General features: G+C 38.8%; 1 long non-coding RNA gene across 1 annotated transcript; it reads left to right on the top strand.

Moving 5' to 3' along the window:
* The first annotated feature begins 24,792 nt into the window (after window positions 1-24,792).
* On the top strand, window positions 24,793-26,610 carry LOC112843364 (uncharacterized). Its single transcript, XR_003215688.1, has 3 exons — window positions 24,793-25,173; window positions 25,273-25,425; window positions 25,801-26,610. It is a non-coding gene; the product is annotated as an uncharacterized LOC112843364 (long non-coding RNA).
* The last annotated feature ends 498 nt before the right edge of the window (window positions 26,611-27,108 follow it).

Here is a 27,108-nt window from a genome sequence, read left to right as displayed (position 1 = left end):
TGTGGCCCCCAGGTTGTGGAATGCTCTCCCTCCATCTTTACGTTGCCTTGATTGTATTTATTCTTTTAAAAAGCAGCTTAAGACTCATTTCCCATACGGTAAAAAAATACATTTTTCCTGGCCAAAATATATTTCAAATATATGGTAAATATATTTTGTATTTGTGATGCTCCAAAAAATATATTTTTGAAATTGAAAATATATTTCTTTCAAACCAAAATACATTTCAAAACATATTTTAGGGTGAAGAAAATACATTTCCAACCTTGCAGTAGAATGTATATCAAAGTATCCTTTATTTAAAATGTATTTAGTGCAATAATGATGATAATGATAATAATACTAAAAGTAACATGTTTTATGCACATCTGCAAAAAACAGTTGGATTCAAACAAAACAGAGTCAAAGGTCTATCACGAATTAGGTTGTTTATTCATTTGCTTACAGTATTTCACATTACACAATATCTCACTATAATGTAGCGTTCATTGACTTTGAAATTATCTGTCAGTGATACAGTAAACAAGATACAACAACTGCTATGTACACTTTAGTTTTTGACAATATATACAATATAGTACTTAAAGGAACACACTCCACTATTTTTGGAAATAGGCTCATTCTCCATCTCCCTCAGAGTTAAAAATGCAGCGTCTTCTTTTTAGATCTGTATGTTAATAGAACTCTGGAGCGTGATCTTACGGGATGGGGCGTAGCCAGGATTTTTGGTCGAGGCGCCATATTAGCAGGCCAAACAAATGCTTGCTGTGTGGCCGGTTGTAATGTTAGATTGCACTACCGGCAAAGGAATAAGCTTGAAAACAGGCTCTCTTTTCATTGTTTCCTCACCTGGAAGCATCATGAGGGAGCTTATGTGTTGGATGTTACCAAAAGAAGGCGTCTAGCCTGGATAGCAGCTGCGAAACGAGCTGATATTCAGTTCTCTACCATCCACAGATATCTGTTGGTGTGCTTCAGTATTTTCATTCAGGTAAGTTCTAAATAAGTTCATATTATTCTTTATAGCCTGTTAGTTTTATTTTCAATGCGCTCTGAGATCATAGCACAAACTTAGAACAAACATGCAGAACTACCTTCTATTTATAGAGTTGCTAATTATTTGGCATTATTGCAGCAAACCAGCCTATGAAATGAATGAAACAAATCCTGACTGGGTTCCAACACTACACACGGGGCACTACAAAATCCCTGCTTCAAACTACATGCTACACACCACCATACCAATCAGATTACTTCTTCCATGTGTGGGTAAAAAGGTGACCCTCCTGGACAAGATGGCAAAGGTTTGCTGTGTTTTGGTGAACATGTGCCCCAGTGTGGTAGTAAAACCAGGGAAAAATGCTCTTGTTAAATACTCTTAAGTCTTGTGCTGTTTATGTAGTGATAAGTTTTCAAAAGAGACAGTAAATTACAGAATGCTAGTAGTGGGTGATATTATTTAAATGCTGTCATGATTTTATGTGAACATTTTGTCATTTGTAAACTATACATGACATTGATTCTACATTGTAACTGATTTGATGTTCTACAAAGTGCTTTTAATTAAAAATAGGCAAACATTTCTTTGTTTCTTTATTCAACTTTTGAACAGTGTTACTTAGTAAGTACATATTCAGTAAATGCAAATTATTTACATGCCCCCCTAAATTAAAATATTATGGGTTATTCAGAACAGAACTATGCTTGGAAAATATTGTCCCATCAGTTGATCCAACTCCTCCACAGTAGCAGGTGGAACTTTTCTTTTTTGAGGACGGCTTCTTTTACCTGTCACTACAGATGGTCTGTTTATGTTTTGATCGAGAGCCTTTTTTGGGCAGCTGAAGAGGAGAAGTCTATCTTATGGCCAACCTCTGGCTGTGTCTTGGTCATATTACCAGGCAAAACCCAGTATGCAGGTTCATCTGTAACAGTCCTTGTGCCACAGATCGGCACTGTTGCTTCTACATTAAACAGAAGAGCAGGGACATGGCTGCAGGTCTCCACGACTCCGGCCATAAAGGTGCAGTGGGCGGCTTCAACCTTCCCTGTGATGCTCACAATGACCTGTGGCTGCAATGCTGCAATTCAGTCTTTAAGAGTGCAGTACCTGAAACACACACAGACAAAGTTCATTTAAAGACAAGAACTTTAATAAGCCAAGGCCGACATGAATGCGTTTTATCTACTTTCATATCCATTTATCATAAATGTAACAAATAAAGTGTTTTTGAGTATCCATCTATAGAACGCTGCATGTTATATTCTAAATCTGCCTGTTTCTTTTTAGAAACCTAGCAGCAGAAAATGAACCTAAAGTATGTAATGCAAGGATGTAATCACTTTCAAGAGGGAGAAAACATAATGTTCGACTTTAAATGACAATTATGGACACCTAATATGATAAGGAGATTCTGCAGGTCATTAATCAATGTATAAAACTAAAACAGATTGTATTTTTAGTGACACAGGACACAAACAAGGAAGCAAGACGTGTAATTAGGATTATTTATAATAAATATGAATTAATTAGGGCAATTTCTTTAACCATAAAGAATAACTAAATCCTTCAGGACAATGTCACATCAATGCACTGAACTCACTATGTTATCCCTCTAACAGAGCCTCTACATGTTCTCACTGTAATTTCCCCCTCATGAATGAATTTATGCTGCACTAATTTGAATGTTCGGGGGGAATCAAACGCATTTAACTCGCAGTACTCAAGCTGACTTACCTTTGCTTGAATGACGGCGTACTCACAAGGTGGAGGCTTAAAAATAGCCAAATCTTGTACCCAGTCCTTGGTGAATTGGATGTGCGCCTCCAGAGATTTATAATTGCGAAATTGGTGCGCCGTGTATGCGCTGACTCCACAGACAAGGTATGAGAGTAGATCATGCTAAGTCAATAGCGGTTTGGTCTTCAGGGTTTCTACTCCACGGCAGTATTTCATACGGGTCCACATTTCAGCAATCAAGTACCGTCTCTTTGCATCTGGACACAATCTGTCTCTATACCGTCATTTTCTTTTGAGCTACGTTTCAGAATGGTTCGTGGCAATCTTGTTTTGATTCGCAGCCTGCCAAGATGGTGCTGCGCTCCCACAATGCATTGCGACATTACGTCAACTCCAAAGCCCTTTGCGTGCAGGAGTATGCGCATGTGCATTGCCATGGTGGTTTAAAAATAAAGATATAATGAAAAGTAATTAATAAAAATTAAATATTTAAACATTCCCACAAATGTGCAATGAACGTGCAAAAACTCTCTTTATTAGTTGTTGCTGTTTCTTTCTTTTTTCTTTCTTTTTTTTTTTTTGAAAAATAACGACGTCTCTGAGGCGCGAATTCCGACAGCGAGAGGAACGGCCGGATACAGGAGACGGGAAGAAACAAGCCGATTATGTTCGCGTTAATTAAGTGGTTGGAAGATGTAAAATTCTCAATCCTGCCAACTGAACATATACGAGATTTTAATGAGGATGAATAATTAGCCGGCATGGAGGAAACGGACCTTTATTTGGTGGAGTGGCGACAAGAAGCCAAAAGACGGGTGGCCGGTCTATGAAGCCTCCATCATCAAGCTAGCAGGTGCCTTTTCTCATATAATATTACTTTATTCTCGCTTATTTGGCACGGAAGCGTAGAGCTGCCGCCCAGGCAAAAGAGAAATATAAGTATATCACGTTATAACGTGAAAAGTTTATCATTCTAACAATATACTATCATGTTTATACAATATACTTTTCGTGTTTGGACATTGTATGAACAATGTACATAATTATCACATCCGTACAATATTGTGCGAACGTGATAATTATGTATATTGTAATAGCGTGATATTATATTATACAAACATGCAAAGCATAATGTTAGAACAATAAACATTTCACGTTATAACGTGATATAGCTCTATTTTGCTTTTGCCTGGGTGGCAGCTCCACGTTTCCATAATTTGGTAATCAAAATATGTAACTTAATTAATTATGTTGTGACGTACTTTTGCCTTTTCTTATTATTCTGCCTTCTCAGAAAGGGAAAAAAATACAAATAATATTGTTTACACTTGTTATATACAATAACTATCAAACCTATTCACATTTAATTTGGCTTTCACAGAAATCCCACCTCTCCTTCTGGCTACAGAGCACTTACTTACCAAGGTTAGAAACAAAGCACAGTTATGCTTTATTAATGTTCGCTAATTACAATGTTCCACATTTCCTTGCTTTTTAAGTCATTTTTAGGCTTTTTAGAGTTGTTGTTTTTTGTTTTTTTAGCAGTAATGTTTCTGCCTATTTATTTCAGCCCATGAAATCGAATGCAGATCTTCCTGATGTGAGATTTACATAAATGTAAGTAATTTTGTTTGTCATTGTCATTAATGTTGTTGCTGTTGTTGTTTTTGTGAAGTTTGCAATATAAACCTAGCAAGCATCAGTCAGCACAGTGACTAACCTAAACTGATTCTTGCTTTATTCACATATATTATATGTAATTATATATACCTGCACATTGTACCTAGGGTTGCAGCCACTTGGCCCCACCCCATTGTTGTGACAGCCCTGACTGTACACTGCATCTGAACAGGGAACAGTCTGCCACATTAATGTATTTTTAAGTGACTTGTTTGTAATACATGAATTTGCTTCTTACAGATGTCAAAGTCTCAACCTCATGCTGCCCTCCCCCATCCTCCTAAAGTAAGTATTTGTTGTTGTAGTTTTTTATGCAGTGTCTGTGTCACATGCTAATCATAATTATTGAAATAACTGTTTTCTAACAGATTTTCCAAAACACTAGTTATGTTTGTTGTCATTCAGACTAATACTACTGCTTAGACATTGCTTAGTGGTCATGCATGTTTGACAAGCTTGTTATGATACCAAAACAGTAGGCCTATCACAATAATCGATATATTGACTTAACACACAATACATGTACATGACCTCAATAATTGTTGATGATGCAATTTATCTGCCATTATATTAAAAAAAAATATAATAATAACAACACAATAACATTAAATAACATTGTTTTCTATTTGTTAGAAAATTTACTATTTATTCAATTTTTATGGTATCTAATATTTTGATACCTAATTTCCATGATCTAAATATTTTCAGAATTAGATGTTGGTTTGTCAATTGAAAGTGTGTAGATCTTGCATTATTATGGTGTTATATTATGATTATACATTCAAAGACATAAAATGGTCTTAAAATCACAATGACATAACTTGTCGCAATTGTTTATGGGGCAATATACCGACCAACAAAAAGTTGTTATCGTAACAGGCCTTCAAAACAGACGGTTTTATGATTGATAAATTCAAAAAATAAATACATTTAATTTCTCTGAGATTCTCTAATATTCAGTTACAGTTCACAACACAGCTACCTGTACATGCAGTATTATACTGTAAATATAAATCTCTGCATTTAGCATCCCACTAGAAGAGTCACAGTTACTGCCTCTTTTTTTTTTTTTTTACAAATACCTGTACTATTACTAACACATTTACTGTTTTACTTTTAGCCTGTGGATACAAATGCAGATTTCCTTAATGTAAGTTGTGCATTTTAATTACATCATGTTATTTTTATTATTATTTATTTATTTTATTTTACATTCAAATATTTCAAGCTTCTTGGTTAAAGAAGCTTGATTGCTAGTAGGTAAAGAATAGTTCACCTATAATTGATATTCCCAATTAATTTCTCACCTCTGATTGAATGCCTTTGTTTGTTTGCCTTTTTTGACTATAACAAAACATTTTTGCAGGATATATATGGTGAATTTATATGCATAGATACAGTCGTAGTGCTTGACACATGCACACAGCAGTAGATGTACTAAAAAGGAAATAGTTACAATCATGATGTTGATTGCTGATGTCAGTATATATATTTTAGAGGAATGTTTTGTTTTTCACCCAAAATGAACTATATTGCTTCAGAAGAGATTTATTACCCTACCTGACTCTTATATATTGTTTTTTGTTTGTTTTTGTTATTTTCAGGTTCAATGGTGCGTGTTCTTCTAATGGCCGCCTTCCCACTGGAGGTTTTGATCCACAGCAATTTAAAAGGTAAACAGCTTTGAAAGTCAGTTCAAATGGTTAGCTAATAGTATTCTAAAAAGCCTACTTCTCTGTCACCAGTTTCTTTACCAAAAAGTACCCATAAAAGTATCTCTCAATAGCATATCATTGTAGTTCAAATGTTTAGTTGTACAAATATCAGATTTTTGGAAATCTAAAACTAGTCAAACACTCAAATGTTTATGCCTTTTATAGGAGGACAGAGCAAAACGGACATCGGCACAGAGTGAAGAACTGCCCTTCACAAGGACACTATGACAGCCATATATAGTAAGTGAAGACTTTCTGTGTATCTAAAATTGCATACAGCACAAGTAACTTACTGTTAGCGCCATTTATAGTTATTACATGTTTTATTTTGAAAAGCCTGAAAAAGATGTGGTGCTTTTGTTGTGAAAGGTTTTGTGAGAAATAAAACAAGCGAATGGCGGAGCGACACGATGGTTTTACTTAATGTAATGGCTATGTTGTTTCTTCTTGGAGTTCTCTATTTTTCTTATATCTAAAATAAGAGTCTGGATGGACAAGAGGCTGTTTTACGCGTCGTTGTTGTACAAACCGACGCGTAAAACAGCCTCTTGTCCATCCAGACTCTTATTTTAGATATAAGAAAATAGAGAACTCCAAGAAGAAACAACATAGCCATTACACTTGCTTTGCAACCATTAAAATAGGTTGTAAAGTAAGTTACCAATACAAATAGGTGATGATGCATTGTGGTGGGTGGTCTCAGACAAAGAAGGTCAACAGATTTATGAATGCTGGAGGGTAAGGAGAGACAACCAAAAGGGGTGTTAGCATTACTGTAATGTGAACTGGATAGACTTTCCATCTAGGAAAAAAAAGAGGTAAAATTATGCGTAAAATATATCTGTATTAATATCTGTATCTATATAAACAGAAATATCTGTTTGCTAAATGAAGCCAGCTAACATAAATCATATTTTTATTTTAACTCTGATAAAAGTAATAGAACTGTGACTTTTGTTTGTTACAGTGGCGGTAAGGAAGAGGTTTCCCAATGTGTCCAGAAGGGCTTTGAGGATTGCAGTGAAAGCTGGGGGAACTGAGACTGCTGGAAAAGGAAAAGAAATTACATTTTAAGTATGTTGACTTATGTTAATACAATCACACAGAAAATATACACATACACACACACACACATATATATATGTATATATGTGTGTGTGTGTGTGTGTGTGTGTGTTTCTTTTAGAATGTTTAAGTATGTAATGAGAATAAAATTATAAAATTAATATTCTTTGCTTGATTGATATGCTATATGTATGTTTTAAACATCAAATAAAGATTTCTTTCAGCTGTTACATGTGAATGTGTTTTCTTAGAAATATATGAAGGGTTAAATTGATATATTTTTGAATGATTTTAAATAAGTTTAAATTGTATTTTGAAATATATTTTATAAATATATTTCAAAATATAAAAAAACAGCCAAAAAATATATGTGTTAAAACACATTTCAAAATATATTATAAATATATTTTTTTAAATATATTTTGAAATATATTTTGAAATATATTTCAAAATATACAAAAAATGGCCAAAAAATATATGTGCTAAAATATATTTATATTTTAAAATGTATTTTAGCACATATATTTTTGGCCATTTTTGTATATTTTGAAATATATTTCAAAATGTATTTTAAAATATATTTATATATTTTGAAATATATTTTAGCATATATATTTTTTGGCCATTTTTTGTATATTTTGAAATATATTTCAAAATGTATTTTAAAATATATTTTTTTACCGTATGGGTTATTTAGATTGGCTTTAAATTAGATTTGTGCTGTATGTTTGATTATTAATGTATTTAATGTATTTCTGTTTTATATTATTGTGAAGCACTTTGTGAAAAGTGCTATATAAATAAATTGATTTGATTTGAAATTGATTTGATAACCTCTCTGCACCAGTCCACACTCTCAAACACAGAGCCTTACTCACCACAGCACGACAAGCTAACATGTTTATGCTGCACTCAACTCCCAACAACATTCATGCAATTTTTTATAAACACTAAACAAGCAGAACTTCATGTACAGATCAGATAACTGATTTAAAAATGAGGACATGCACCCCTGAGCAGTCCTTACCTTTAAATCTAGTCCTGTCTTTCTCACAGATTTATCCATTTCTGAATGAAGTTAGCTCCCTGGGAGCTACAGCAGCTGGACCTTTAGCTAGCAGACATGCTGTGCAACAATCTGCACACAAACACTTTTGGACATCGGAACCAAAAATCTCTGCTAGATCATGCCAGCCCACTTTAACCATTAAGTGCCGTTATAAGTTGAATGTAAGGAGTAGAAAGTACAGATATTTGTGATATTTGTGTGTTGAAAATTCAACTCAAGTAATGAAGTATTTATAATTTGTTACTGTAGTCACTCACTGTTGTACCACTCTCCTGACCTTCTCCTTGGATACTCGGGATGATTTGCACTAAATATTTCACATTTTGGAACATCATTGGATTAATCACCCAGTTCTTGTGTAACTTGGTATACCTCACTCTTTTCTCCCTGTTTACCTTCTTAAGAATGGTTTCTTAACAGTCATCCCTCCAAGATCTTTTTGTTTTTCAGATACTTTTGTTAATGCATGCGCATTGTAGTTAAAAGACAGATAAAAATGATAACTTAGAGACTAATTTTATGACTATTAGATGGATGAACATGAAACAGACAAAGCTTGCTGAAAGGCAAAGACCAATTTATTAGTTTAGAAATTGTTGGTGACCGATTTCAAAGCTAAAAGAAGGTGAACACGGTGTGTTAGCATGCCACTATCATCTTAAATCCTTGCCGTATGGCCCTGAAATGGGTTAAAAAATCTGTTTAATCACCTGCAGGGACAATAAAGCATCCTGTTGCTGCTCAGTGTTCCCGCTACTGCTGTTATTTGGAGCATCTGTGACTCTGGCTGTTATTAAGTGAAAGGATAAGAGCTTCCTCTCAGAGCAACAGCAATGAAACCCAGATGTAAACAACGTGGCTCAGTCCCATATACTTAGAAATGAAGATTTTTACAACATCTTTACAGGTATTTACATCAGTTCAATCAAAATAACACTAGAGTCTGCATAAGCAGAACTGTGACGGAAAAGTAATCCGTGTTTGTTTGCAGGACAGCTATGAAGTTCAAACTGAAGAAAAAGACAAATGAGCTGCTGTGGTAAAGATTAGGCAGCTAAAACAATACCGTTAAGGTTAGGATTAACTTAATGCTGTGATGACAGAGTGATGTAATGATATGGATGACTAAGCTGCATATAAGTTTAAAAAGGGGAAAGGAAAGGAAAGGAAAGGAAAGGAAAGGAAAGGAAAGGATGGGGTCCAGACCCCTGATCCCAGCAGCTGCTGTTGTTTTGTAGGTCAGCATTACATCAGTAGGTTTATGGAAAAGGCTGAGCATCACTTCTCTACTTGACCTACTTAAAGAATGTTAGTGTTAGATGACATACAATACTCCCCCGGCTTCCCAGCACTCACTCACTCACTTCCCATCCAATGCAAAGCAACGGACGCTGTTTTGTCATCTTGTTTTATTAGCATTTGCTGAAAGACCACATAATTTAGGAAGCAGAAACTTAAAATGGTTTTGACTAACTGAAGTTCTGGAAGGAAAACTTTGGCTAGGGGGATTGTTTTGAATTTTCAAACCCTTTCTGATTAGTTTTACGTTCGTGATTATTTTACTAATATTTTTTTATCCAATCCTACGGGCGCCTGCCAGCTGGGGCTTCAGTAAAGTATCTGCACAGTTCATTGAGGTTGTTATTAGCAAATAATGAAATACAGTTTCTAGAACCTCATACATTCATTCATAAAAGTAACATTTCAGAAATTTACTGTTTATTTTTGACAAAGCGCTAGAAGAAAAACGCAGCCCACGCTTTTCACCTCTTTTTCACAGTGTGGCAGGGCTGTTGGAACCCCGGGTGTCAGAGCTCGTCGCGATCACGGTCAATTTAACATGCCAGCTGTCTTTTTGCAAAGAATTACGGTTTTAACATCTTATAAAAAACAGTGACAAACCAAAAAGAGTCTGAACAGTTTGAACTCAAATGCATTTTGCAAGAATTTATGGGTCTGCTTGAATTTATAGCATCCATATGTTGGGGGATTTTACAGTGAATGGATGTGGTGAGGACTCTGGGTGTGTGTGTGTGTGTGTCATGCAGAGGTTAAGTGGTATGGTTCTGGCCTCTCACGCAGCAGTTTTCCAACACGGGTCATGTCTTTTTCTTCACCTTAAACCACACTGGGCATACACACACACACAGTTCTGAACATATAGCACATATGAGATCATGAAGAATGTAGAGCTGGCCTGAGAGTAAATGCTGGACTGACAGTATGAGTTATGAATCAAAGGATGTGTCCAAATTACGCATGTGTGCTGTCACTGTGGCAACAAAGCTGCCATACACTTGTTCATACATTTCTAATTAGCCGTATCCAGCATTTAATTTCCTGATGACATCATGATGAAAGATTTGTCTCTCAGGAAACTTTGTTGGTATTCACAAATCCAGATTGAAATGTGCCCCACAAAACGGCCAGCAGAGTGTATTCAGCCCAAACTGGAGGAGATTCAGAGCTCTCCACTGACTCTGAACATCTGCTAGGAAGAGACTAATAAATGCCTATATGCTTTTGTACGTTGGGGTACTAAAAATCTAAGGATTTAAGCTATTCATGGGAGGGGCTCAGAGTAGAGCTGCTGCTCCTCTACATCAAAAGGAGACAGTTGAGGTGGTTCGGGCATCTGACAAGGATGCCCCCTGGGTGAGGTGTTCCAGGCATGTTCCACCGGGAGGAGGCCCTGGGGCAGACCCAGGACACTCTGGAGAGATTATATCTCTTGGCTGGCCTGGGAACGTCTTGGTATTCCCCTGGACAAGCTGGAGGAGGTGGCTGGGGAGAGGGAGGTCTGGGCTTCTCTGCTTGGGCTGCTGCCCCTGTGACCCGGCCCCAGATAAGCCGAAGAGGATGGATGGATGGATGGATGGATGAAGTGCTTTACCAGAAAAATAAGCCTTTCAGACAATGAAAAGTGGACAGTGACAATAAGTGAGAAGAAAAAGAACGAGAGGTATTAGGCTACTACTTCTCAAAAAACAACAACTTTGAAAACGCATCATATGTCAGTGAGTAAAGAAATCATGCTGGATATTTTTACTGATATGGACTAGGCAATGTGTTATGAACAAAAAGATGCTACATGGTTTAATGGAAATGAAAGGGCTGAAGCGAAAAAATGATGCAGCAGGCTAGTCCATTTCACTGCAGCAACTAAAAATGGTACTCATTACCTTGCATAGCCCCCACGTGTTTGCGTGCATGCCTGACAACATCAGGGTATGCTCCTAATCATAATGTTCGGGGCGATCTTCTCCCAGATGAGCTCCTGGACAGGTTGAGGTGAACCTGACGATGTCAGATGGACTGAAACATGCTGTCCCAGAGGTGTTCTGTTGGATGTAGGTCAGGCGAGCATGGAGGTCAGTCAATGGTATCAATCCTTCATCTTTCAGGAACTGCCAGCATACTCTCGCCAAATGAGGCCGGGTACTGATGTGCCATCATGGAGGAGATGAACTACCTGTGTGGCCTCTGTACAGCTGAGGTATCAGCTCCTGCTACCAGTAGTCACACTGAACACAGCAAAATCCAAAACTGGTGAAAAAACAGTGAGAAAAGGTAAGGAGGGATAAAATGTCAGTGTCTTCCAACTGTAACATCATTTCTGTTTTGATGACAGGGTCTTTGTTGCCCCTCCAGTGCACCTGTTGTTAACTTTATTAAGGTGTTAATGTATGCTAAAGCATTTTGATACAGTGTTTTATGACAGAATTCGGATAATTCAGACTTATGAGTAGATTTTGGGACGTGCACTAGCTAAATAGAATAAATTGAAAGTAAAGTATAGCTACCATTAGCTTTGTAAAAGGTAACTAGATATGTGGTGCTTGTATAGTTCTTTGGCAACATCAGATCTAACGTTTTTAGCAAGTTCATAGAATTTTGTTAGCAGTTAAGCTCTCAGTTGCATGTGATAGGCTAACTTTTTAAAACAGTGCAGTCCATCTCTTTGCTATTCTTTGCAGTCTTCCAGATGTGTGCCAGCTAGAATGAAGAAATTGTGATCAGCTGATTAAAGAACAGAATGAACCTCATCGTTAAGAGTCCACAGTCTGCGTCAACAGCCATATTTCAGTGTATTTAACAGCTTGTTGTTATGGCCTAAAGTGAATATAAATAAACCCTAGTTTTATCCAAACATCATTGTGTACATGATGCTGCCAGAGATGTATACAAGCTTCACAGAGGCTGTGTAGACAGTTCATTCTGTCCACCTCATTAAAACTGTTTATAACAGACACTGAGAGATGAAGCATACTCAAAATTACTGAATCAACATTAAAATTGTTACCTTCAAAATCCTCATTAACAATGGCTGTGGAAACCTTTCTAAAATAACAGGAAGCTCTTTTTTGCAAAATCACAAGTATAAATAAAATGGCACATGGTCACCATAATGTCAACAATTACCAATTTAGGACAACTAACAGCTGTGTTACCGCTGAGTATTCATAAACCACAGTTGCAAGCAGCTGCACACGGACAGGCTGATGTGTGTTTGTGTATTTTTAGACGCAGCGCAAGATCATGTGTGCAATGGACATCTGGGTATGACGTGAACATTTGATTAAGCCCATTAAAGTGACACATGGCTATAATTTGTGTTTACACTGGCAACACCTGTGTGGGTGTGGGTGATTTTAACTGAGACCCAAAATTATGAAGGGATATTTTGAGGCTCACAACCTTTTTTTAAAAAATAGTTTTTGCCACCATGAAACAGTTTAGGATGGTAGTTAATATTTTTCCCAGATGGATTTTAAATAGTTTTTGATGTTGATTGTGGTTTCAGAGTGTGTAACACCCAAAAGCTGAGGAAGGATTTATTTATTTTCAGATCAGTGGCCCATGAACATCTGTTCATTAGCATTATAACCTCCGTAAGGTTCAAATACTTAAAGTGACAGATTCAAAACTGCATGACATAACCTGTTAAAGTGCATTTACAGATTATATCATGTAATCTGTACATCTATTATTTGAATATTATCCATCAGGTATTTGTTCACATGCTCAGCACCTGTCCACATTGTGACTGGATTTAAATTTGCTGGATAAATTGCCAAGAGAGTGCACAAAAGGAGTTGCAGACCTGCATTCATTGCTATTTTTTCCAACTTGCTGCTGTACCTAAATGTCAACAGAGTGGCAAGATATGTGACTGTTTGCAGATTTGCTGTCCGAGACCCTCTATTGGACGGCTATGTTTGTGCCAAAAAGGAGGTAGGTAGAGTTAGGATAAGGAGTAAGAAAGCCCACATTTGAAAGATGAGCAGTGTTGGGTGTAATGCATTTCAAAGTAAAGTGCAAACTGCATCCACCTCAGAAACGGCTGCATTATACAGCTAAGATAACCTAAGCTCTTTGCTAGCATCTGCACAGACAGCATGCTAACACAAAGCTAGCCAAGAACTCAAAATGATAATGAAGTTAGGTGAATGCAGACCGAGATCGTTTTGAAGCCTCTTTGCGCTGGTTTTCATCTTCATCTTTGTGTTGTCGATTTTGTGTTGATACTTAAAAGCTTAAAGAAAGATCACGTGTGTATCCTCATTAGGATATGTATTTGTGTTGGTGTGTAAAACGGTAGATACGGTTTATGTGTAATGCATTACTTTTTTTGAGTAATGAACACATGAAGATCACACTGAAGATTAGTCATAGAGGCATGGGTCACATGTGCTCTTTTCTTATTTGCATGCATTTTTATTTTTTCTCAGTAGCAAAAATAAAACATATTTCAAATTTATTTCAAATTTCAAACGATCTTTGGTTTTGGTAAGAATCCACCCTCAAGCAAAAATAACTGCAACATCAAAGATCTTCTTGGTTACTACAGTGAAAGTCCTTACTCATCTAACAGGGATTTCATCACACTGCCACAAAAGTATTGACATTATGCAACGGCTGATGTTGTATTTTGCTGTTTCCTTGCTTATCAATGTAATTGCAAGGGAGGCATCAGAGAGACTAGAGTCGCTCGTTCAGCCATATAATACCTGTGACACACACTGTAGCGGTTCCTATGCTCAGATGCATTTACATTTATACTTTGCGTCAGCATGGGGTTTCCTTTGTCTATATAAGTTATTCAAACACAAACAGTTTGTGATAAAATGTGTAAATGAGATCTGAGTGACCATTGAGGTGACAATTGTAGTTGATGGACTCATAATAATATATAGTAATAAAACTATATATATGTACTATCACATTTCAGAATGCTGTGTAGTGAGTTTGAATAATAATAGAAATAATTCTAATACATTGAAGTTACAGTCAATCCCACTCCCACTGCCCACAATCCTGTCTCTTTTCTAAACAATTCTCTCGAGCTTGATGGAAAAGTCAAGACAAATGAAACGAAACGCGACTGTGAAGTCATAGAAGACAAAAACAAAACAGAAATCTGCACTGCTCAGAGAATTTGACTGCTTATGCACTAGGCTACATAATTATGCCGCGGCAGGTGTTCTTGATGTGGCTCGAGAGCGGTGAACCTAAAAGCACCTCTCAGATACTACACCCTGTGCACACTGCGGTGTTTTATGCAGGTCATAAAGATGGTAACCTGGTGAGAAATGTGACTTCATCACCAACATTGGAATTACCGGTCACAAACCAAATAACTCTCATCCTCATTGCTCATCCTGCCATTTAATATGATTTTATGAAAGCAATCGTTACATGTATGAAAAATAAATAAGCAAGTGTTAGGTTTAGAAATCTTCCACCATATGCTTAATGTCATTCAAGTTTCAGTAAAAGCTAGACACTGTACTCAAACACTACAATGCTGTGTTATGTTGAATACGCACACTCTGATCTGTTTATAAGTGTATGCTTATAATAACTTAAAAATCTCTAAAATCAAAATGCTGGCGTGGTTGTGCTTGGGTCTTGTTTACTTGATACAGGCTGTGAATGTTAAATGCTGCTCGTGTGAGGAGTTTTGGGACGCCACGATCTCCTGTTGTTAACAGAATGATGCTCCTGTGTATCTCCAGACTAAAGGAGATACGTTTGGAAGCCCCAACGAGTATTTAAAGCATTCAGAGACTCCCATCGTTGCCACTCAGACACTTCTGGGTCATTACACTGTTAATCCTGCATGTTTCCAGCCTTCATGCTGCAAGTTTGTAACCCAAGCTTTCTGTTACACATTTGTCGTATCAAGTACTCAAACCGGGAGAACTTTGATGTTATCATCAGGGGTTATTTTCTCAAATGTGGCAAAGCTCCTCCAGAACCGTTAAACTGTAGATGTTTAACTGTTTTCACAGACTGAGCGGCACTTCTCATGACTCGTCTGTTAGCGTGACATGTGAAAATTGGTTGATTGTCCCTTTAATGGTGACTATCTACTATATCTCTTGCAACCACAGTGGCTGTGGTCAGACGGACGTGCTTCTAAAAGTGTAATGTGGCCAGAATGATAGAAATACTTTCTAGTATATTTCTCAGCCAGAAGACAAATAGAGCAGAATAAAAATATTTTTCTTGTGTCACTGTAACTTCAGTGCGGACACAAATCTCCTTCATCAGACTGTTCACTTCTGACACGACTGAAATGAACCCTGTCCAAACCACAGCCGTCTTTCTGAGATGTAATATCCCTGTTATATATTTAGCTACTATTTGCACGCTGCCAACTCTCCACTTGACATTCATGATGGAGCCAGATGCGGCTGATAGATTTGTGATATCCGAAAGCAGAACCCCGAGGATGTGGAGATGGATGGACAGAGGAAGGAGGTGAAGGGGGAACACAATGGGTTTGGGAGAAGGGGAAGACGGAGGCTCTCTCGAGACTGTGAGGGAGGGGGGGATTTGAGTCTGTGTGTGTGTGTGTGTGTGTGTGTGTGTGTGTGTGGGGAGGGGGATTTTCCTTCACCTCTCTATCTCCCATCCTCTCATTCTCATTGCAGCCTTGCTCTTTCTGTCCCTCCTCCTTGATTTAACACGTAGCTTTCCTTATCTCTAAGACACACACAAACATCTGCACACACACACACACACACACACCTACACACACACACACACACACACCTGCACACACACACACACACACAAAGATGAGGTTTTGTCTGGAGGAGGCAGCAATGTGAGTAAGAGCAACAGCTGCAGGGATTAGAGACAAGGGAGGGAAAAGGAAGAGGGAGTGTGAGAGTGTGTGTGTGTGTGGGTGTGTAGAGTCTGGACGAGAGAAAATGTTGCAAAGCGAAGTGTGTGTGAATTTATAAGTGTGTGTGTGTGAGAGAGAAAATACGAAAAAGTGGTTGTGGGTAAGAAAGACAACAGAAAAGAGAACGAACAAACCTGTGTGTTAATTCAAATATGCGTGTGTGTGTGTGCGTGTGTGTGTGTGTGTGTGTGTGTGTGTGTGTGTGTGTGCGTGTGTGTGTGTGTGTCTGTGTGTGTTAGCAGCTCCACCACAGACCGTGTACATCTCACAGATCTATAGCAAGCGCCTATATAATGGTTTGTCTCAGCTGGGGGGGTTTGTGGTTTAGTGAGCAGTGAGTGGGAGATGTGTGTGTATGTGTGAAAGCATGTACTTTGTTGCTGGAAACACCTGTAATTTCACTCAGCCAAACATCAACAATGTCGCAGCGCAGAGATGTAATCAGCTCTCGTCTGTGGCAGCTCACTTCTCTCTGCAGAAGTTTGTGTTTGTCAGGAGAAAAAAAAGAAAGAAAAACCTGGGTGTGATGAGAATACAGAACAGCTGGTATTTTGCCAAAAATCACAGATAAACATCTGGAGCGTGGATTTCTGCCATTAGACGATTATCTGTTTTTAATCATAACTACGAGGCGAGTGGGGATAACAGCTACAAATGTTACTCAGCGGGCGTTTGCATGTTTAATGAGTCTGATACAGAGTGCAATGATTTCTTGAATTCAGTGAAACTGGACACTGGAGCTTTTGTTTGGTTATGTTTACCTAAAGTCACCAAAAGGTCCACTGAGTAAGTTGGTGATATGATTAGATAGGATTCCTTACTGAGAGGTGAAAATGGTTCTTGAAGTCTTGAAGTTATCGGAGAAAAATGCGATTCCATGACAACTGGACAAACACAAGCTGGACGAATAAATGAAATCACTCAAAATCTGTTAAAAGTGTCTAATTTTCCACAACCTAAGATGTTTGTTTTATTTGGCCTTCTTGGTTGTTTTATTCAACCCTAAAGCTATTTTGCTTAATACCACAAAGACAAGCATCACTTTGAAACTCCCCTAATGAGTGAGCTAATTATTAGCTCTAGGTGAGATTTTTAAATGTTTGCAATCTGCTTATGTCTTGCTTTTGATTATTTTAAGCTTTCTGTTGGATTACTTCTTCTTCAGCTCAGTGTGGTGGGGTCTTTCTGTGTGGAGTGAGCGTATTCTCTCTGTTCCTGTGTGGGTTTCCCTTCAGGCTCTCAGGTTTCCTCCCACAGTCCAGAAATATGCATGTCAGGCTAATAGATGATTCTAAAATGAGTTTAGGTAAATGTGAGAAAACAACCACAAAGGCCATTTGCACAAGCTATGATAAGGTCCTATCTATGTAGAAGTTAAGCGGCCTCTCTCGGTGCATGGAAAACATGACGTCGTGTCGCCACCAAAAATAATGTTAGCACAACAATATTGACTCTTGTTTTGAGCTTCTAGTGCTGACAATCAGGTGCCTGATTAGCAACACCTGGGAGCATGGAGCCTGCTACAGCGGTCAGCTGGTGTTTGCTCCAAGTATGCCACTGATCTGGATAGGGCCTGTGCCATAGGGTGACTTCAAGCTGGTGTTCTGCAAAACCCAGCTGCAGCATATCCTGGTCTGAGCCCTCGTACCATCTCCAAACTGAAGACCAACTTTTAACAAAACGGGGGATGTCAGAGACAGGCCATGAAGTGGGCGTCCCAAGAAGATGAGATCCACAAGACGACCGTTTCATCACCCTGTCAGCACTTTGGAACCATAGACTGCAGTCAGTGTTTGCAGGATGATATGGCCAACGGCTCTCTGCCCAGACAATCCACAACAGACTAGACACAGCCCATGACCGGTCCCAAAGGGTTGCCAGGAGGCCTGCCATAGCTGCCTTTCATTGTCAGGCTTGTTTACGCTGGAACCTGAACATGTGGGGAAACATTATGTTCAGTGATGTGTCCAGATTCAGTCTATGGTAATTGGATCGTAGGGTCAAAGTGTGGAGAAAACACTGAGCATGCTATGCTGACTGCTGCACCAATAGGGTAACAGCTCTCGCAACAACCACACTGACTGACTTGTGATGAATTCTGATCCACATATTACAACAGAGGCCCCTGATTGTCAAATAACTAAATTGTTAAACTTCCAATATGTCTTGTTTCTTCAAGCTTCAATCATCCAATCCAACAAATGTTGAACAAGAGTCAACAGCAGAATAAGCTGTTAGGCATTAGCAGAGAAGATCTGGGAAGTTTTTCATGGGCACAACCCACATACTCAACTCTGCTGCTCATCCCACAAATGCATTTTCCTTACGAATGCGAAAAATCTGATAGATCGCATAGAAATATGATAAGTGCCTCTCACCTCACTCACATTAGAGTAAAAATAGGACAGCAGCCTTCTTGTGACTAGGAAAAACTTGTGGTTGCCCGGTGATAGCACTGAATGGTTTTTTCATATTTGGGGACAGATAACACACAGCTGGTCGCCCAGAGGTTGAGCATTCAACACTCTTAACCTCTGGTTGACCATTGTTGATCCAGGCTATTGCACAGGTTGCCTGTCTCCAAGCAGTCATGGTCCCACTTGGAGTCACTCTCAGACAAAGTGGTTAAGGTTTGCAAATAAATGCTGTGCAATTTATGCATGCAGACAACAATCAACCAATCTGAGTCAGTCTGCATCAATGAGTGTAACTCTGCAATCTCGTTGCAGTAAGGAACTCGACTCACCTGGTTGCCAGCTGGTTGTAGTCTGGTTATGCTGCTATATAAAAGCACGGTTCCATAGCACCTATGCCATTTAACAGTTAAATGGCCATATTGCAGCAACACGTTGCAGACGGCAACAGATTTGCAATTTTCACCAGTTTATCAGAGTTAATAGCTGAATTATCACAAACAAATTGCATGTATTTGTCATCCGGGACCTAATTTAATCACAAACTGATCAGACTGAGTCCATTTTATTGTTGTTTTATTCCTGTCTTGATGCAACACAGCGGTTCTGAAGATGGCAACTGACTGATGGTTGCAGCCCCGGTCTCCATATTCAAAGCAACCATTTCAAAGGCAACAAAATGGTAAGTTCATTGCACAAGGTCACAACATTTTTCTACTGCAGTCTCTTTTTTCTCTAGTTTGACAGCATTTCTGACTAAAGAGAAACACTTGGGTTTTTAGCAAGAGTCTAACTGTATCCCACCTGTACTGAAAATACTGGTGAAACTACAATCATTAATTTAGCTCTTCTAACTTTAAAAATGGTGACAGCTAGAAGGGCACTTATACCCCTTTACCACATCTTACCAGTTACCCCAACTTTTGCTATGTACCACTGTATTAGGTCAGTTTTCAAACCTGCCCATTCCTAAAATGTGGGCCCAGTCCCAAAAGACACCACACCAGAACTTTCACAGCAGTATCATAATGGGCGTTAGTGGAAAAGATATATCAGAGAAAACGTCCTCGTCCAAGGACGTTATGCATTTTTTCAAATATTTAAACAGCGTATAAAGTACTGTGTTTAGGGCTGGTAGGGGTTTTTTTTGCAAACAGACAAACTGTGATGATAACATACCCCTGTGTCATCCCTGTGCAGTACCATAAAAGTATCTGTCCTGAGGTACACTTCAAATAAAACACAGAGCTTACTTCCTGTTTTTGTGATAACACACTCAAAGTGCAGACAGACAAGGCCCCATGCAACACAAACAAGAACAAGACCTCCATCACCGCAAACAAGCAGACCAGTGGGGAGAAGGTGCCTTGACACACACTGATGGAAGCGGAAAACCATGAGTGAAAGACTAGTTTATTTAGATGAAAATATGCACAATTTTTCCTGCCACCATCATTACGTGTTGCTCTGGGACTGTTTAGCTTGGGGGAACAGCTCAGTGAGGGAGTCATCAAAACAGGAAGTGCTTTATGTAGCTGAAACATTCCATTTTTAACTCTCACACAGGCTAGCTAAAATAAATAACACAGTCAGACCCAACAGACCCAGGAGATGACAGGCTGGGGTTAGTGTATTTAAAGTACATATATGTGTGGCTTCTACAGCGTGTGTGTCTGTGTGTGCTGTCCAGCAAGTACGCTTTAGTATGTGTGAAGCCGTTGTGCACATTCTTGCATGGGCTTGCAGGTGTGCATGTGAGTTCATGTGTGTTTGTGTGTGCATACCAGCCTCCCTCCTGGCTCTGCAGAGGCCCTCGGGTCTCCTGAAGTCATTTCCTCTTTGATGGGGGACCTTGACTCGTTGCCTGCACGCACATAGAATAACAGTCCCCTAGACAAAGGTGGAGTCTAGGACTTCAGTCTTCTAAAATGATCCATACGATGCAGTTAGATCAACAATAAAGTTAATGTAGAGTAAAAAACAACTATAATAACTGTCCTAAATGAAAACGGCCACATGTGTCCAGTAGTTCCAGTAGTCTAGCAGCTGTAGCACTTATTAAAAATAACACAAGTTTTTAAAAAGGTTAGTTAAAGAATTGACTCTACTCTGCTTTAAAACCCCCTAAGACCTGAACTCTTTCATGGCATGCATTTTTAAGTTCTCTTCGCTATTTGGGCTGATTGGGACCTGATGAATGTAAAAACAAAGAATTACCAGATGGTTTTTTTTACCTGATTTTTGTTTCGGAGACAAATGAGATCCACATATGAGGACATTCGTTTCAAATTTCGATAGAACAGTGGCAGTATAATGTCCTCGTAAGTGGATATCAGGCCCTTGTAGAGCAAAATTGTGTATTTTGGTCTGGACAACCCAAAATATGATGTCCACATATGTGGACGCGGGTCCTAGGAGGTTAAGAATGCTAATAATAGTTAAACTAGTACTGTTAAATTTAGGTAAGTTAACTTGAACAGTCTAGCTTGATTGCCAGGAAAAACCCAGCAAGTCATGACAAGGTGACAAAATTTACCTTGTTATAGCTCCCAGCAACAATGCTAACCGAAATGGTATTAACCAGCTGAAAAAGCACTTTTTCTACTACTTGTGCAATACACACACACACACACACACACACACACACACACAATATCTCTCTTTCAAAGTAATGACTAATGTGTAATCACCAGAAAACTGAACAGAAGAACAATATCACTCTGACATCTGTCCAGTTAAAAGGGTCAGCTCAGTTAGCTTAGCATAAACACTGTGAAAAGTAGCAAAAGCTAACCTGGCTACACTCAAAATTTAACACACTATATGTTCTTTACTTCAGTCTTACAGAGTGAGTTTTTGGTTCTAACCTTTGGAGAAAGCCAAGCTAGCTATTAGCCACTGTTTGCAGTGTTTATATTATAATTAGCTTGCCTTCTCCATCACACAGCCACATGTTGAACAAAGTGACTCTTCCTTCACTGTGAAAATAAAGGGATACAAATTAATTACATAACTGTAACGGATCTAATGTTCATGTTCTACATTTTAGATATATGTTCCCCAAATATCTGATGCAAAAGCTGATTTTTTTTTTTCTTTTCTCTGGCCTGGCCTGGCCAATCGTGCTATCAATATAATAAAGTTACAAATATTAAAGCTTTTTGTGGGTTGCTCTAACTCTCAATTCAATCCAGCTTATGTGATTCACTATTCTCCTGGTTTCTGGGTCCAATAACTACTGGAGTCTTCACACAGCTACTTTGTATATCAAACAAAATCTCAGCTGCATTCTGGATATGATTTTTTCCTGCACACATATGTGGGTGTACTGTGTAACCCCTACTATTAGGAGTTTTTTGTGCACCAGTCAATCTTTGTGCAGTATAAAATAGTCTGTGTGTCTGTTTATATTTATGGATCTGCAGATGCTTCTTATTAGTCACAGTGACAGCAGACTACTGAGACCCAGCCACTCCCAAGTGACCAGCTGAGTGATGGTGATGACTGAGCTGTGGTCAGCGCTGACGTGGACATAAAGCTGCATGCTTCTGTGGCTTAAACTTTCTTTTTTTTTTTCTTTCTTTTTTTTTAACCTATGGACATAGTCAGATTAGCTGCTTTTGCATCCTTATCTGGTGTTTTCACATATGAACTACAATTTGAACTTCTTCCTTAGTTGACCACATATCTCCACTTTGCGTCATACTACCATTTGCTGATGCAACAAAAACTCTGATAACCGCATCCCCTTTCTGTTTCCACTTAAATTTCTGGTCACAATTTTTACCGGCTATACTTAATTAATATCACTAACTCGTCATTCATAACCATATCACTAACAGTTCACTTCAGATGTACTCCAAAATAATATACAGTCATGTGAAAGAAAAGCTTTCACAGCACTTTATGCAATCCTGGGAAGAATTAAACACATCCTTACTGCTTCCACACAAATTCTGAGGATGCTGATTAATTGATGATCAGCAAAAGCAAAAGTAGACATTATTGCACTTTGCTGATCTGGAGTCCTTGGGTTTGTGTGTTAACTCAGTGCTAAACTCTCCCTAGGAATGGATGCCCCAGCAAATTTGTTCGTTCTCAGCTAGTATGACTAGTTTGAAAAGGGTTTGAAAGGGTTGCCAGGAGAACTTGAGAGTTCAGAAACAATGTCATTTTACAAATGGGAGAAAATTGGAGATGTTTAGCTATAATGCACTGCACAGACACCTCATACTGAGTCCAGCACGGTGGTGGAGGGGTGATGATTTGGGTTTGTTTTCTAGCCACAAGCTCTTGGTACCTTGCAGTCACCGAGTCAACCACGTAGTTCTAGAGTCAGATGTGAGACCATCTGCCAACAGCTAAAGTTGGGGCCAAACTGGACCATGATCATGCAACAAGACAAAAATCAGGATTACAGCAGCAAAACTACAACAGCATGACTGAAAAAGAAAAGAATCCAGGTGCTGCATGGGCCCAGTCACAGTCCAGACCTCAATGTGATAGAAATACTGAGGTGGGACCTAAAGAGGTTGCACATAAATGAATCCCACAAAGCTCAATGACCTGAAGCAACCTTGTAAATAATAGCGTGCCAAAACACCACTGATAAAGTTACTTCAAGTTATTACTGCTAAAGGTGATTCTAAGCTACTTAATCATGTGGTGTACTTAGTTTGACTCCACAGAATCCTTATAAAGCCTTTGACTGTATCCAGCAGTTAAACCAACACCCTTGATGATATTTAGACTCAACAACTGCAAAAAAAGAACCAACAGTAATAGAAATGTGGGGGGAAAAAACTCCCAATTTTATCACCTGAGTAAGAATATGAGTCAAATATCATCATTGCTGGAGCATTGCTTTGTCATCATGCACACGGTTAACAGCTTTTGAAAAGAGCCCCATCCTTAGTAGTGAAACCCTGTTCATTATATGGATAGCAGTTGTTGAATGAACACCAGTAAGAGCAACCGAGAGATTGTAAAGGTTTCCTGCAGAGTAGCTAAAGCCAGAAACAAACAAAAAAACCATGGGTGAACAAAACAATTTGCTCGCCCACTATCCCCCTTGGTGCAATCCGAGCGGGTCGCCCACCCTGCAGAAAAACGATTTCCATGAATGTAGCAGCAGTAGTAGCAGAAGTAGTAGTAGATCACCATAGCAGACAGCATGTTGAACACAGGTCAAACCAAGAAGTCAGAGCGGAGGAGGGTTTTTTTCCTATCCCAGAATTCCTCACAACCCACACGCACATCCTACAACGACAGCCATCGAGTTCAGCTGCGAGAAAATAAAAAGCACGAAGGAAAGAGTTTTTGAAAGTGATGACAGAGATTAATGCCCTCTTTGGGGTAGCTTTACATAGGAGAGGTGGCGGGACAGCAAAAGAGTCAGAATGATTTGCTCCACCAGCGTTTATATAATTATGTGATGTTTTGGTGCTAATTGCTCCAGGAAATTACAGTCAGATTAAAAATGGCGAGCAGCGGATGGCAGTGGTGCTTTTCTATTGTGTCTAAAACGAGACCCAATTTGTCATTTTCAACATTCGCTGCAGAATGGGAAAAAAGATATTTAAAAAAGAAAAAAGCAAAGAAAGAAAGAAAGAAAAGAGTTGTGATCTTTGCCATCTTCTTGTGAGGGGAGGTGGGGGACCCTCGGGAGGCCCTCACTAATCTTTAATTCCATTTCCCCAAAAAAGACGTTCCTATTTTTACCCGCGCCTCGATGATCCCCAGAGGGAAAGCACCCGCTCTGGGCTGTTTGGTTTTCCCGCAGATATGTCGTCCCTCAAGAAAACCCAAAATAAACATGCGGAAAACCACGAGGATAAATTTGGCTGCTTGTGCGGAAAAGCTTGGAGTCTCCGTGATTGCGCTCTCACATGGTTCTTTAAGGAAAGAAGAAGGAGACAGATAGCTGAGAGGCAGAGGCGGAGATGAGAGGAACAAACAGAAAAATGGAGAAAAGCTGGGAACACATGGAAATGGGTGACATATAAAGGGCTGATGGGGGAATGTGGGGGACAAAAGTTTGTCTCGGAAGACTTCACTGTGGACTCAGCACTGGAAAAGTATACACCTTTCAAACTAATCCCACGGATGAGATGCATCCTGAACAGGATGACCCTGAGGTTTATTATTATTGAAATATATGACCAAGCCGAACACATGAAAATAAAATCAATCTTTCACTAAAATGAACAGAAGAAAGAACAGAAAAAGAAAGGTTACCTCATGTCACTGGAAGATTTCCATCCCCCATTTCTGGAAAACAAGAAGAAAGAAATGTAAGTCATCAGATTCAACTAAAAATAGGCGTTCCTGTTGTGTACTTTGGAATTCCTGTTTATATGACCTCTGATCTGCACTATATCTGCCTTTGATAGGAAATAAGCCTTGTGCTCTACCAAAGGGACACGAATACCACCCTGTCGGGATGGTGGACAGGAAAGAGTCTTTGGAGGGGCGAGTTTCGATGGTGTGAGAGTTTAAAGATGAAAAAATGCTCAGCTGGAGGAAAATAATGAGGTCTGCATTTGGTAAGTAAAAAAAGATGTTTACTGTATGCACTGAATCCATCCATCTGTCTGCTCCACCCAAGGCTTGAACTTTTCTTTCAGAACAAACAGAGCCTTTTGTAGCACATGTTTCAAACAGCGAACAGCAGATCTTTACGCCAGCTTTGAAAGGGGTCTGTCTGTAGTGTAGACGGGGAACAGTTTTTTGTGCGAAGGATTTTTTTTTTAAACAGGAAAAATTAGTCTTGACATTTTCAGTACAAAAAAAAATGCATTCAGTCTAGTTTGACATCGAGGTTGGAAAGATCAGATTTGCAAAGATGGGAGGATCTGATAATCCAGACACTGTTTACTCTTCTTATCGGTATAAAAGCTGCTCTGCTCTCCTGTTTCCAGACCAACACGTCAACACCGTCTGACTTTTCAGTCAACTTTGACTCCAACAACTCCAAATTCAAACAACTGAAGCAAGTCCAAGTTCACGTCACGGAACATAGGAAAACATTCACCACGAAATTTAAAGAAGCAAGAAGAAGAAGAGGAAGAACATTTGTCTGGTCTTATCAGCTGAGACCCTGAGACCCATAATTCAATCAAAATGTGAATCAAAACAGCCATAAAGAGATACAAAACAATCATAATGACAAATGAATTGACCTAAAGAAATAAATGAATCATCAAAAGTAGGTACTAAACTACAAAAATGTGAACTTCATAGATGAACCCTGAACATGCTACATGCAGGGCATCGGTTCACAAAGTACCTTTGTGAGAACTCATTGGAGTTTTACACTATCAGAGTGATAAGATTCTATAAAAGGTCAATGTTGTTGTCATTGCTTTAAAAAATGATGCAAACTCTCTTCCTTAGAAAAACTAAGTACAGTTCACTTACTTTTGTTTTCTTAGTTCGCAGGGGTCGTGTTCATTATGACTGCAGAGCACTTGGAGTAACTTGATTTTTCTGAGTGAGCAATATTAATTGAATGAGTTCAGCTGTCCAGATTTCTGGACTCCACATTAACGTCAGCGTTTTGATCACTGCCAGGTTGGATTTTTGGAGTTTAATTTAGGTTGGGGATTTTAACCTCAGTGCCTCTTTTTGGAGACACATTCAAGGAGCCATTCCAGGACCTGCAGGACCGGCACTTCCAGGTCAGCTGCCCCCACCCCGGACAGCAATACATTTGAAAAATTGATCAAGTTATCAAGGTATACAAAGATATTGTAATTTTCTTTCTTTCTTTTTTAATTAGGTAAGGGTATGTTAGGTTAACTGCATCCATTAACTTGGAATTTACAGTCTATTTGTGATGTGAGGAGAACTCAGCCAACATCACTGCTTAAAATCTGGGAATTCAGAAAAAAGAGATGGTTTATGACTGAGCTGACCTGTTGTCCCCCATATCCCATAATAACGTCTCCACCTGCTGCTGGGTGTCACTTTGTTTTTCTTTTTTTTATAGTTTTGCTTTAGTTCTAAGTAGTTTTGCCTTCTTGTGTTACCATGGTTATTTTGACTTTTTACCCCTTCCAGAGTCTGGTCAGGATTTTGTTTCCATAAGTGTCAGATTTATTTAAACCAAGTGGTGAGTCGCTTTGGTTTCATTGTTATTCGGAGGAGGAGGAGGAGGAGTAGAGGGAGAGAAGGACAAGGAAGAGAAGAGGAGGAGTGTCTGGGGTTTGGTCCTAGTCCCTTGTGGT

The sequence above is a fragment of the Oreochromis niloticus genome, linkage group LG20 (genome assembly GCF_001858045.2).
Source record: "Oreochromis niloticus isolate F11D_XX linkage group LG20, O_niloticus_UMD_NMBU, whole genome shotgun sequence".
Taxonomy (NCBI): Eukaryota; Metazoa; Chordata; class Actinopteri; order Cichliformes; family Cichlidae; genus Oreochromis; species Oreochromis niloticus.
This window is presented reverse-complemented; position numbering and strand designations above follow the sequence as displayed.